Below are 11345 nucleotides of genomic sequence, written 5' to 3' on the forward strand. Positions count from 1 at the left end.
GACACTTTAGGATGAAGATGGAGGAAACATGCCACCACTTACCTTTTTCTAGCAGGTCCTGGGGCTTGGTTCAGGACAGCTTCAGGGCCTAAGTTGAGGAATAAGTGGAGCCACCAAGGCAAGTAACTTGTAAGCAGGTTGACGTTATGCTAGTTAGACGCTGACCTGGATGGGAGGGTAAGAGTTAATGCCTTTCCTGGTTCTTTGGTTTTGGCAGGTTATCTTTGGGTCCAACCAGGGATGGACTGGCCATTGGGACTACAGGGAGTTTCCCGGTGGGCCGATGGCTTAGTGGGCCGGCTTCAGTGACAGCGGACCGTCGCCCCCCTCCACTCCTCTGTCTCTCCCTCCCTGCAGCGCTCACCTCCTCTCCCTCCCCGCAGTGCTCACCTGGGGGGGGGGGAGAGAAGCAGGGGAGGACCAGAGGAGCAGGGGGGGCCAGAAGGAGCAGGGGGAGGGGACAGACAGCTGACTCAACAGCTATGGCCTTGGAGTTTCTCACTTCTGCCTAATCTTGCCCCATGGGGGGGGGGGAGGGCACCGAACTGATTCGTTGCTCGGGTGAAATAATGTCTAGCTTCCCCACTGGTACTGCCTCTAAGAGTACCAGTACCAACCGTTCTACTCTAATAAACCGTTCTACTCTAATAAAGTCTGGATGAAGTCCAGGGCCAAATTTTTGTCCCAGTCCAGCCCTGGGTCCAACCTACTGATCCTGTGACATAAAAAAGGGAGAATGGTCCAGAGTCAAGGGTGGTGGGTGGGAAAGGAGAGTGCCGCCTAGCAGAGAGGCCCAGTGCCCATAAGAGAACACTGTAAGGGAGAAGATTGTCGATCCGCACCCAGTAAGAGCTAAGGAATGTTGCTTGCTACTGCCATGATGTAGAAGGTCATCAAGACCTGTTGTGCATCATCAAAGATTCCAGCACTGGGAAATGCCACTAATGGATCCTATTCTTCGTACATGGACTCTTAGAAGTAGGGCTGTAGGAAAAATCTTCTTTGAGATGTTCATTTTTCACTTTTCTAAGAAAAGCTTTGAAACTTTTTGAAACTTTGAAACTTTTTTCCCCCAGTCTGAAGTTAGTCAAGTGGTGTAATGCAAGTAACTGGCCCACATGGTCTGTAGTTGAGGTCACTAGACACACTGGGGTATGATAGTACTAAATTTAGTGCAGTGTGCAGATACAAGTGGTTATGGTTACCCATGGTAACTGAAGTCTACCATGCAGCCTGTCATGAAGCGTGTGCCTGGCGCTAGTGGGATGGCCTCTTGCAGGAAGGAGTTGTTGTCGGCACACTCTCAATAAAGGGTCTGACTCCCATAGCAACCTCATGTAGCAGAGGTCCCCAGCATGTACACAGGTACGAAAGAGTCAAGTGAAATTTAGAGCACACATGTATCGGGTCCGTGCTGCTGGACCCGATACCGTTATTGGGAGTCAGGTAGCAGTGATATGCTGGGCGGGTGAATGTGGACAAGGCTTAGCAATGCTTATAGAGAAGGTGTACATTGTCATGGGGACTCAAGAGGTAACTGGAGAAAAGTTATGATGCACTTGTATGTCCATCTATAAAAGCATTGGCCCGCCTTAAGGTTGTTAATTTCCCCCATGACTGCTTTAGCTTGGGCCGAGGGCATTGATGAAAATGGCACAGAACAAAGGTACCTCATGTGTAATACAGTGATCCCATCCCAAGTGCCTAGCATAGCCCAGAAGAACCCAACCCACATCTGGGTCACATCTGGGAAGATGGCTGTTGAAGAGAGAACTGAATTGTAAACCAGTGTTCTGTACGGTGGTTCTTTAATTGGAATTGAAGGATTGATGTATGTGACTCAACTGTTGCAGCGAAGCATTGAAAATACTTTTGGACAGAACATTCTTTATTCCAGGTAACAGGCCTCAGGCTGGGGATTTCGGACAAGATGGGCCTGAGACCAGGAAGTAAGTGACACAAGAGGGCATCCAAGAAGCAGAGGGGTGGCTCCAGATTGAGCTTGACAGGAACTTTCACCCAATATGGGACACTTACACAGGTGAGACAGTCAAGGAAGTTAAAGGAGAAGTATGGGTTTGTAAAATAACTAAAGCGATACTCACCTCTATGTTGCAGCATTGAAGTTTTGCTGCAGCTGTCCCACGTTGGTCATAAGCCCAAAAATGAACGATCACATGACCACATATTGCTCAGTTCTCAGTCTGTTTGGACTGCCAGTCATATGTCGGTATGTTTTTGCATGTACCGTTGAATACTTTAGAGCAGCCATTGATTTGTATGAGCAAAACTTGTGGTTTTTGGTGCATAAATAAATCAGAAGTTTACATTGTATGACCCCAGGAGCCCATGTGCATGAGCCTTAAAGGGGTTGTAAACCCTCGTGTTTTTTTACCTTAATGCATCCTATGCATTAACCACTTCCCGACAGCCGTACGACTTTATACGGCCGCAGGGTGGTTCTACTTCTCTGGGGCGCCGTGTTTTTATGGCCGCCCCTTTCTGCGTTCCCCGCGCGAGCTCCCGAGCGTGCAACGGGAAACTTCTGTGCTGGCCGTGTCCCTTGGACACAGCCAATCACAGATCGCCGTGAACGGCCAATTGGAGTGGCCGTTTGCTAGGCGATCTGTGCGGCCAATGAGAGATGATCTCATATGTTTACATATGAGATCATTTCTCATTGCCGGCTCTCACAGACAGCGTGCTGTCAGGGAGAGAGGAGACCGATCTGTGTCTCTTGTACATAGGGACACAGATCGGTCACCTCCCCCAGTCACCCCCCTTCCCCCACAGTTAGAACACTAATTAGGGTACACATTTAACCCCTTCCTCACCCCCTAGTGTTAACCCCTTCCCTGCCAGTCACATTTATACAGTAATTAGTGCATATTTATAGCACTGATCGCAGTATAAATGTGAATGGTGCCAAAAATGTGTCAAAAGTGTCCGATGTGTCCGCCATAATGTCGCAGGTGCAATAAAAATCGCAGATCGCCGCCATTACTAGTAAAAAAATAAAAATAAAAAATAATAATTCTGTCCCTTATTTTGTAGGCGCTATAACTTTTGCGCAAACTAGTCGCTTATTGCGATTTTTTTTTTTTACAAAAAATATGTAGAATACGTATAGGCCTAGACTGAGGATAAAAAAAATGTAAAAAAAAATTGAGCTATTTATTATAGCAACAAGTAAAAAATATTTATTTTTTTCAAAATTGATGCTCTATTTTTGTTTATAGCGCAAAAAATAAAAACCGCAGAGGTGATCAAATACCACCAAAAGAACGCTCTATTTGTGGGGAAAAAAGAACGTCAATTTTGTTTGGGAGCCACGTCGCACGACCGCGCAATTGTCAGTTAAAGCAACACAGTGCCGAATCGCAAAAAGTCCTCTGGGCAGGAAGGGGGTTTAAGTGCCCAGTAAGGAAGTGGTTAAGGTAAAAAAACACCTGACAGTTACCGGCCCCCCGTTTTACTTACCTGAGCCCTGGAAGTCCCGCGTCAAGAATGCACTTGATGTACTTGATGTTTCTCTGCGGTTCTAGGCTCTTGATTGGATAGATTGATAGCAGCGCAGCCATTGGCTCCCACTGCTGTCAATCAAATACAATGACGCGGGCACCGGGGGGCAGGGCCGAGTCCAGCACTCGGCGACTATGGATGCCAAATGCAGCACTAGGGAGTGCGCCCGCAAGGAAACCCCCTTGGGAGAGCACTTCCCAGAGGGGGTCATCTGAAGCGAGGAGGAGCCGAGAGAGCCGCTGGGGGACCCCAGAAACGGCATTCGGGCCACACTGTGCAAAACTAGCTGCACAGTCGAGGTAAGTATGACATGTTTGTTATTTAAAAAAAAAAAAACTTTTAATACCACTTTAACTTACAGAATGCATGCAATTAATAAACAATTAGTTACGATGAAAACAAATATGACAGCTATTTAACCTGGTTCCAAGAAGACTGCCACCAATGCTTTTGTACAATTAACTTGTATTAGCTGACCTTACTTATTAAGTGGGAAACAAGGCTGAGCTAGCTTTATACCCAGAATTGGAGAGAGCTCCCCTGGCACTATTCACTGTCTCAGCAATTCTACAGCGGCCTGGTATTCATTAGGAAAATTATTGATTTACTCCTGGGAGCAGCTGTGATATAAAAGCTTCCATGGGAAAAGCCTGTTGAAGTAAGATCAATGACATGAATGAATCCCTGTGTTGTACAACATCCTTGACTTTACAAACTCTATATGAAATGTAGAGGTGAGACAAGTATTTTTTTCCAAACCAGGTTTATGCAAATTCATCTCTGAGCTTTTGAATATAAAAAAATAAAAAAAAGTGTACTTTTTCTATGGATAGGGTAAATATTCTTCTTCGGCCAGGTTCACATATGTCCATTCCGCTGGTCATACTCACCTGTCATGCGAATTGGATGCAGGGAAACCTGCATCCAATTTGCATATATGTGAACCTAACCCAGCCTAAAAGCTGAATTTTAGGGGTATAGAAAAAACACATAGCCTCAGTTAACACGATAACCCGCATGTGGATAGCACAGGAACCGTACCGCATTCCTGTGCAATTCACATGGAACTCAGTGCAGTGAGATTTCAGCCTATTCATTTTGAATGGGTTGAAAATGCACTGTATCGAACCAAAGCAGTAGGCACCTTTATTGGAGCCGCACCATAACCAGATCGCATGATCACTTTGTACCATGTTATCCAGTGCAGGCAAGCCGCACTGCATTTGCAATGTGTTTGGGGTGTCATCAGTGGTGGCTGGTGCTCAAAAATTTTGGGGGGCGCAAACAAACAAAAAAATCACATAAATTGCAGCCTTACTGTGCCATCAAACGTCGCCACTGTGCCATCAAATGTGCCATTCCATCAAACGCAGCCACTGTGCCATAAAATGCAGTCACTGTGCCCAGCAATTGTCACCACTGCACTGTGCCCATCAATTGTCACCACTGTGCCCATCAATTGTCACCACTTCACTGTGCCCAGCAATTGTCACCACTGTGCCCAGCAATTGTCACCACTGCACTGTGCCCAGCAATTGTCACCACTGCACTGTGCCCAGCAATTGTCACCACTGAGCCCAGCAATTGTCACCACTGTGCCCATCAATTGTCACCACTGTGCCCAGCAATTGTCACCACTGTGCCCAGCAATTGCCGCCAGATTGTTTCCCCGTCCACCAGCACATAACTTTCTTGGGTCAGCCACGCTCCCTCAATGTCTTCTCCCAAGTCCCTCCCTCGATGTTGCTTCAGCCAATCAGGTTACCGGTAACCAGACCCGGTGAACCTGATTGGCTGAGACAAGTGTCAGTGTTAACCAGGGAACGCACACACCCTGCATCCCCTGGTTAACTAGCTGGAAGCCGATTAGAGCCAACAGGCTGGCTCTGATAGGCACTTTCAAACACCAACAAACTGCTGTTATTCAGATTGCCGGCACTCATAAGGGGGCCGGCCATCTGAATAGTGGGTGGCAGCGGTGACAATACATAGAGATTCATGCATTGCATGAATCTCTATGTATTGTACACCTGAAGGTGCAGGGGAGAGAGGGGGCGGCACTCCTGCGCCCACTATGGACGCACAACCGCTGGGTGTCATTTACTTTGTATTGACACCCTCATCGGATCGCAAACACAGGGGAATGTCAATGCCGTGCGGGAAACATGTCCAGTCAAAAATTGGGGCTAAGATGAGACCAATCTCTGTTAAATTAAGAACAACTATCATTACAATTTTACATGGTTTTTCACCCATGGGACAAAGTACAGTATATCGTTATTAGGTTTGACCTATCCCTTTCTCTGCAATCCAACAACAACTTGGAAGGAGATGGATGCATGCATCATAACTGCAGGGTAAGGGTGTCCTGGCTCAGAACACTTTCCTGAGACAAGAGGACTATGAGGGGAGGGGTGTTGAGCCTCCTGTCTCTCTGCATTCCTATTGCCTCAGCCTTTCCCAGGTAAGTGCTGGGATCCAAGACAAGTTGCAGTTTTGATGGATCTGTCTCCTTCCAAGCTGTTGCAGCATGGGGAGTGGAGGCAGTTCGGACTTCTTAAAAAATGTGCGCCCCTAAAAAAAAAGGAGATCCCATTTCCTTATAGCAGGCTAAACAGCACAGTGTTGTGCTGTCTAAGCAGTCCCTTCCTATGCTGTAAAAAAAAACTGGTTGTTCCCGCCTGTTCCTGTGTAAACAGACCATGGTAATCATGGCTGCTGATCCATGATACCGTTGTCAGTTTATGTGCCTCCCTCATCCCACTTATCTCCTCTCTCCCTCTCTGGCCCCTCTCTCCCTCCCTGCCTGTCAGCTCCTGTGTGTGATAAATCTTTACCCCTTCCCTCCACTCCTGCCACTATTAGTAGCTGGCAGTAAAGTCAAATAAAAATTACTACCAGCCCCTCTGTTCTACCAAGCTATAATACATAGTGTAAATGTTTGTATAAAATTATGCCTCTAAATACCTAATTTCAGATCGTTTCTGTTCGGTCACTCTCTCACCCTCCAGCCACTCTCCTCCCCCGATCTAAGGACAACAGCGGGAGGGTCTGAGCGGAAAGCACAGTGGTCATGTGACCTCCCAGCTGACATCAGAGGGGATCTCAGCCTCTCAGGGAGGGAGGAGAGCGGCCGGAGGTCACATGGCCAAACAGAAATTATCTGAAATAAGGTATTTAGAGACATCATTTTATACAAACATTTACACCGTATAGTGTAATGCAGATAATGATCTGAATACAATTATTAATTAAGTGGGTAGTATGGATCGAATCTCTGTCCTTCAGAATAAGAAAAGGGTGTCATCTAATAAGATAGATTACAATTTTTCGATGGTCACTGCTTTCTCACAACAACATTCTGACATTAAGAAAATTCTAACTAAACATTGGGGAGTCCTGAAGAACGACAAATTTCTGGGGCCGGTCCTTCCAGATCATTTTTAGAGGAGTTCCCCTTTAAAACTTCAGATTGCTCCCAATATCTTGGATTCTCCTAACAGAGTGTCATTCTTCCAAAAATCTAAAGTTTACTACCCCTGTCATATTTGCAACGTGTGCGCAATTAACAAGGATAGGAGCAGGAAAATATGCTAGTTTAAATCTCATACCACTGGTAGGGTTTTTGATATCAATACCTTTATCACCTGCACCTCCTTGAATGTTGTTTATCTCCTGATTTGTCCGTGCGGCCTTCAATATGTGGGCCATGCATGTTCGTGTAAATGAGCACATCACAAACATCAGGAGGGGTTTTCCGAAACATACGGTATCTTAGCATTATTTAGAATGCCACAATAAAAACCCTAAGGGCACCACCTTTCTGGCCATAGACCGTTTTAATCCACAATAGCGGGGAAGTATGTCCAAGCGGGAAATTTCCAAACTCGAAACCCGCTGGATATATGACCTCAATATTATGAAAAAAAATGTTGAATTCTTGCTTTATGCATTTTGACACTAGTGGGCTGTGTCTACACGCATTTATTTATTCTTCTATTTTATATACAGTATTTTATCAAATTTTTTATGTAATTTTTCATTATCCATCCATTATTGCACTCTATTGGTGAGCCCCCCCCCCCTTCTCCTCTCCAATTGATGTTGCTATATATGGCTTTTTATGTATTTTATTATGTACACCATCCATCATATTTTATATGTAATATATGATTCATTTTGTTGCATATATGTGCTTGTTTTTTAGCTATATTTATGATGTTTTTTATTCATATTGTTTTATATGCCCGTTTTATATGTAGCTGTGCCGGGTTACATTGCTAGTTGCAGGCTTCTGGATGTCCCCGCGTCTGGCTATGGTGCATATTAATGTTGTTCTTCCTGTGTCCCTTCTTTGGCGCGCAAGCGCCGCTGATCTGCGTTTCAATGACTCAGTTTCCGGCTTTGGATGACTAATTTCCGCCCACCGGATGTTGTCATGCAGTTTGGGCGGTGTTGTCCTGCTCCTTGCCAGTTGTTCGCATCACTTCCCGTTGACGTTGTTGGCGGTCCGCCTTCTGGAAGTGATTCATTACCATGATGGAGCTGGCTATTCTCATTGGATGTTCACGCCCATGCCACGCATGTGCAGTTGCATATTGCGTCTTTTTTCCCTTCTGAATGAGTGCGGCCGCATTGTGCATGCGCGGCCGGGATCCTTTCCGATGTGATTGAATAAACACAGCTGGCTGGGTTGTAGTGTTGTCCTAGCGGCAACCATCTGAAGTGAACGTGTGACGTATCAAGGCCGATCAAGGAAGCAGAGATCCAGGAAGGAACAGAGGGGAGGTGGTGAGCGATCAGTTGACACCTTGGGTCTGCTGTGACCAATATACTCGGTTTTCGGTTCATCTCTGAACGAGCGTTTGCTGTGCAGTGTATTGCTCTATTTTTTGAGATTCATGTGAGTGCTATATTTGAAGATTTAAGTGTGGTATTAAACTGATTTTACGGTATCACGCTATTTTGAGCACTTCTTTTATTTACATGCGGAACTTTCTGGCAGTGAATTGGTTGTAACTGGGATTATCTGCTATACCTACAAGTGAGGTCTTTTTGTACACGTTTACACGCCAAACACGAGAGTGTAAGGCAATTTGAGTTGGTGAGTTTTGTATCTGAAGGGAGAGGATTAACTGACACCGGGTGTGGTGGAAGATTGGAAGCTATTATCATTCTTTTTTCACAAACCTACTTGATGTGTTATATGGACTTATATTTAATTAATATTTAAAGACATTTACATATTTTTTGAAATTTGTGCACTATTCACTTTTGTCACATGGTGATGTTTATGGACATTAGCATTATTTTTGAATACCTGTGAAAACTGATATTTCATCTTACATTGTTTACAGCGCTGCTTATATTTTATTACACAAATTTTTGGGGTTTTAGAATATGTTTTTCACAGATTGTTAGCACGTTGGTGTGGTGTGCTCTGCTTTTACACACTGATGCCGCATACACACGATAATTAAACAAATTACATACCTACATACATTGTACCTCTTTATCTGCAGCCATCTCTCATTTACATACATTCCAAGTATACAGTTTACACAGAATTTTTGATGGTCAGAAGGCAGGGGGCAGGGATCTGATGTCACACACTACAGAGCACTGAGAGGAGAACTGAGAGTAATCTGAGACCTGAGTGTAAACATCTATACAGCATATAGGTAAACATACACAGCTGAGGCTGTCAATCACAGTATTGGTGTCCCCTGTCCCTTTGGACTATGTGGTGTTGACATTACCTGTCAGAAGTGACTCATGCAGATAGCAGAGGGAATAGGCAGCAGACAGAAATCACACTAGGTGCTTTTGAATGAGGCAAGCACACACTATAAAGGAAAATACTTTGTTCATTTTTCATTTCATAGGTTTACAACCACAGAAAGTTTCAGCAGCCAAGCAGAGTGATTCACTCTAGCTCCAGACTTAGGCCTAGTACACACGAGAGGATTTATCCGCGGATACGGTCCAACGGACCGTTTCCGCGGATAAATCCTCTCGAGGATTTCCGCGGATTTGGATCCGATGGAGTGTACTCACCATAGGATCGAAATCCGTGCCGAAATCCCATCGCGATGACGTGTCGCGCCGTCGCCGCGATGATGACGCGGCGACGTGCGCGACGCTGTCATATAATGAATTCCACGCATGCGTCGAATCATTACGACGCATGCGGGGGATCCATTCGGACGGATTGATCTGGTGAGTCTGTACAGACCAGCGGATCAATCCGTTGGGATGGATTCAAGCGGATAGATTTTAAAGCATGTCTTCAAATTTTTATCCGCTTGAAATCCATCCCAGGGGATAAAAATTCGCGGAAACAGATCCGCTGGATTATACACAGGGGATCTATCCGCTGGAGCCGGTCCGCGGATCAATTCCAGCGGATGGATCCTCTCGTGTGTACGGGGCCTTAGAGAATTTGGCAAACATAACATTCTTCTGGCTTGTCATTTGTAGTTTAGGGCAGTGGTTCTCATTCTCAAGTACCCCCAACAGGCCATGTTTGCAGGTTTTCCTTTAAATCTGTGTCAATGGCTTGGTATTTTGGACTGCTATTTTATCTAATAGAAACTCCCAAAACATGGCCTGTTGGAGGACAGGGTTGAGAACCACTGGTTTAGGGTATCTATCCTGCAAAGTCTCAAAAAAAGAAATGTTCTTCTTCATCATCAGCTTTCCTAATAGCACTACCCCAATGCTGCTGCTCCACCATAAAAAAAAAACAGAAACATTCTTTACAACATCAGGTCCAACTTCCCCAAAACCATACCCCTGCAATATTTAAATTGGGATATTCTGGTCAAAAATTACTGTATTTATTGGTGTATAACACTCACTTTTTTACCCTGAAAATAGAGGGTAAACTGTGCCTGCGTGTTATACGCACGGGACTATGGAAATTTGTTTACTGAAAATTCCCTCTTAAAGTTAGGGTGCGTGTTATACGCCGATAAATACGGGTATATACTGTGTACGAAATCAATAGAGATACATTTTCTCAACTTTTCCAAGAAAAAAAAGGGCATTTAACTATATAAAGTCCTTTAGCAGAAAAAACGATTAATTTCTATGGATATTGATGCTGAAAACTAGAATGCAGAATGCATTGGGTGAATTGTCATGGAGCACTGGGGGCAGAATACACTTACTTATCTGTAATGCTATGTTACCATATCACTGTTCTGGATTTGAAATGATAAGGAAACATGAAAGTGTCTTGTTTCCAAGAATTCCAACAAACAATAATTATAAAGAAACGGGTCTCAGAAACTACTCAAGTGGGTAATTATATTGTCTCTATTCCCAGCATGCATTCGATTATGGTTTGGCAGCGGGGGGTTGTGGATTGAGTTACTGGTTATAGAAATTACTGCATTAACTATAAACCCCTGAGATATCACTACCTACTGAGAACAAATAAACTAGAGTTTTTGATCTGATAAGCAATGATTTGTAATATTGTGTATCTTTTTTTATATTTAAATGTCTTCATTGTATTTTTTCTGTCTTTTGGAGCATGTGCTTAAAGTGTAATTCCATTATTGAGCAAGGTTTAACATTCATCTCCAGGAAAGAAAGCCTTTCTGCCTTTCTATTCCCTTTGACAATTTTTTATTTTTATTTTGGAAAAATATACAATATCTAAAAGCTCCAATTATTTGCCTAAATCTACAATCACATAGCAAGCCCGGTCCAAGTTTTCTTTCTTCTGCTCTGTAGTGTGAGAAGTACAAAAATATATATACAGGCCCAGATTCTCGTAGAATGACGTAAATGTCGGTGGGCGTAACGTATCTCAT

This window comes from Rana temporaria, chromosome 6, assembly GCF_905171775.1.
Source record: "Rana temporaria chromosome 6, aRanTem1.1, whole genome shotgun sequence".
Taxonomy (NCBI): domain Eukaryota; kingdom Metazoa; phylum Chordata; class Amphibia; order Anura; family Ranidae; genus Rana; species Rana temporaria.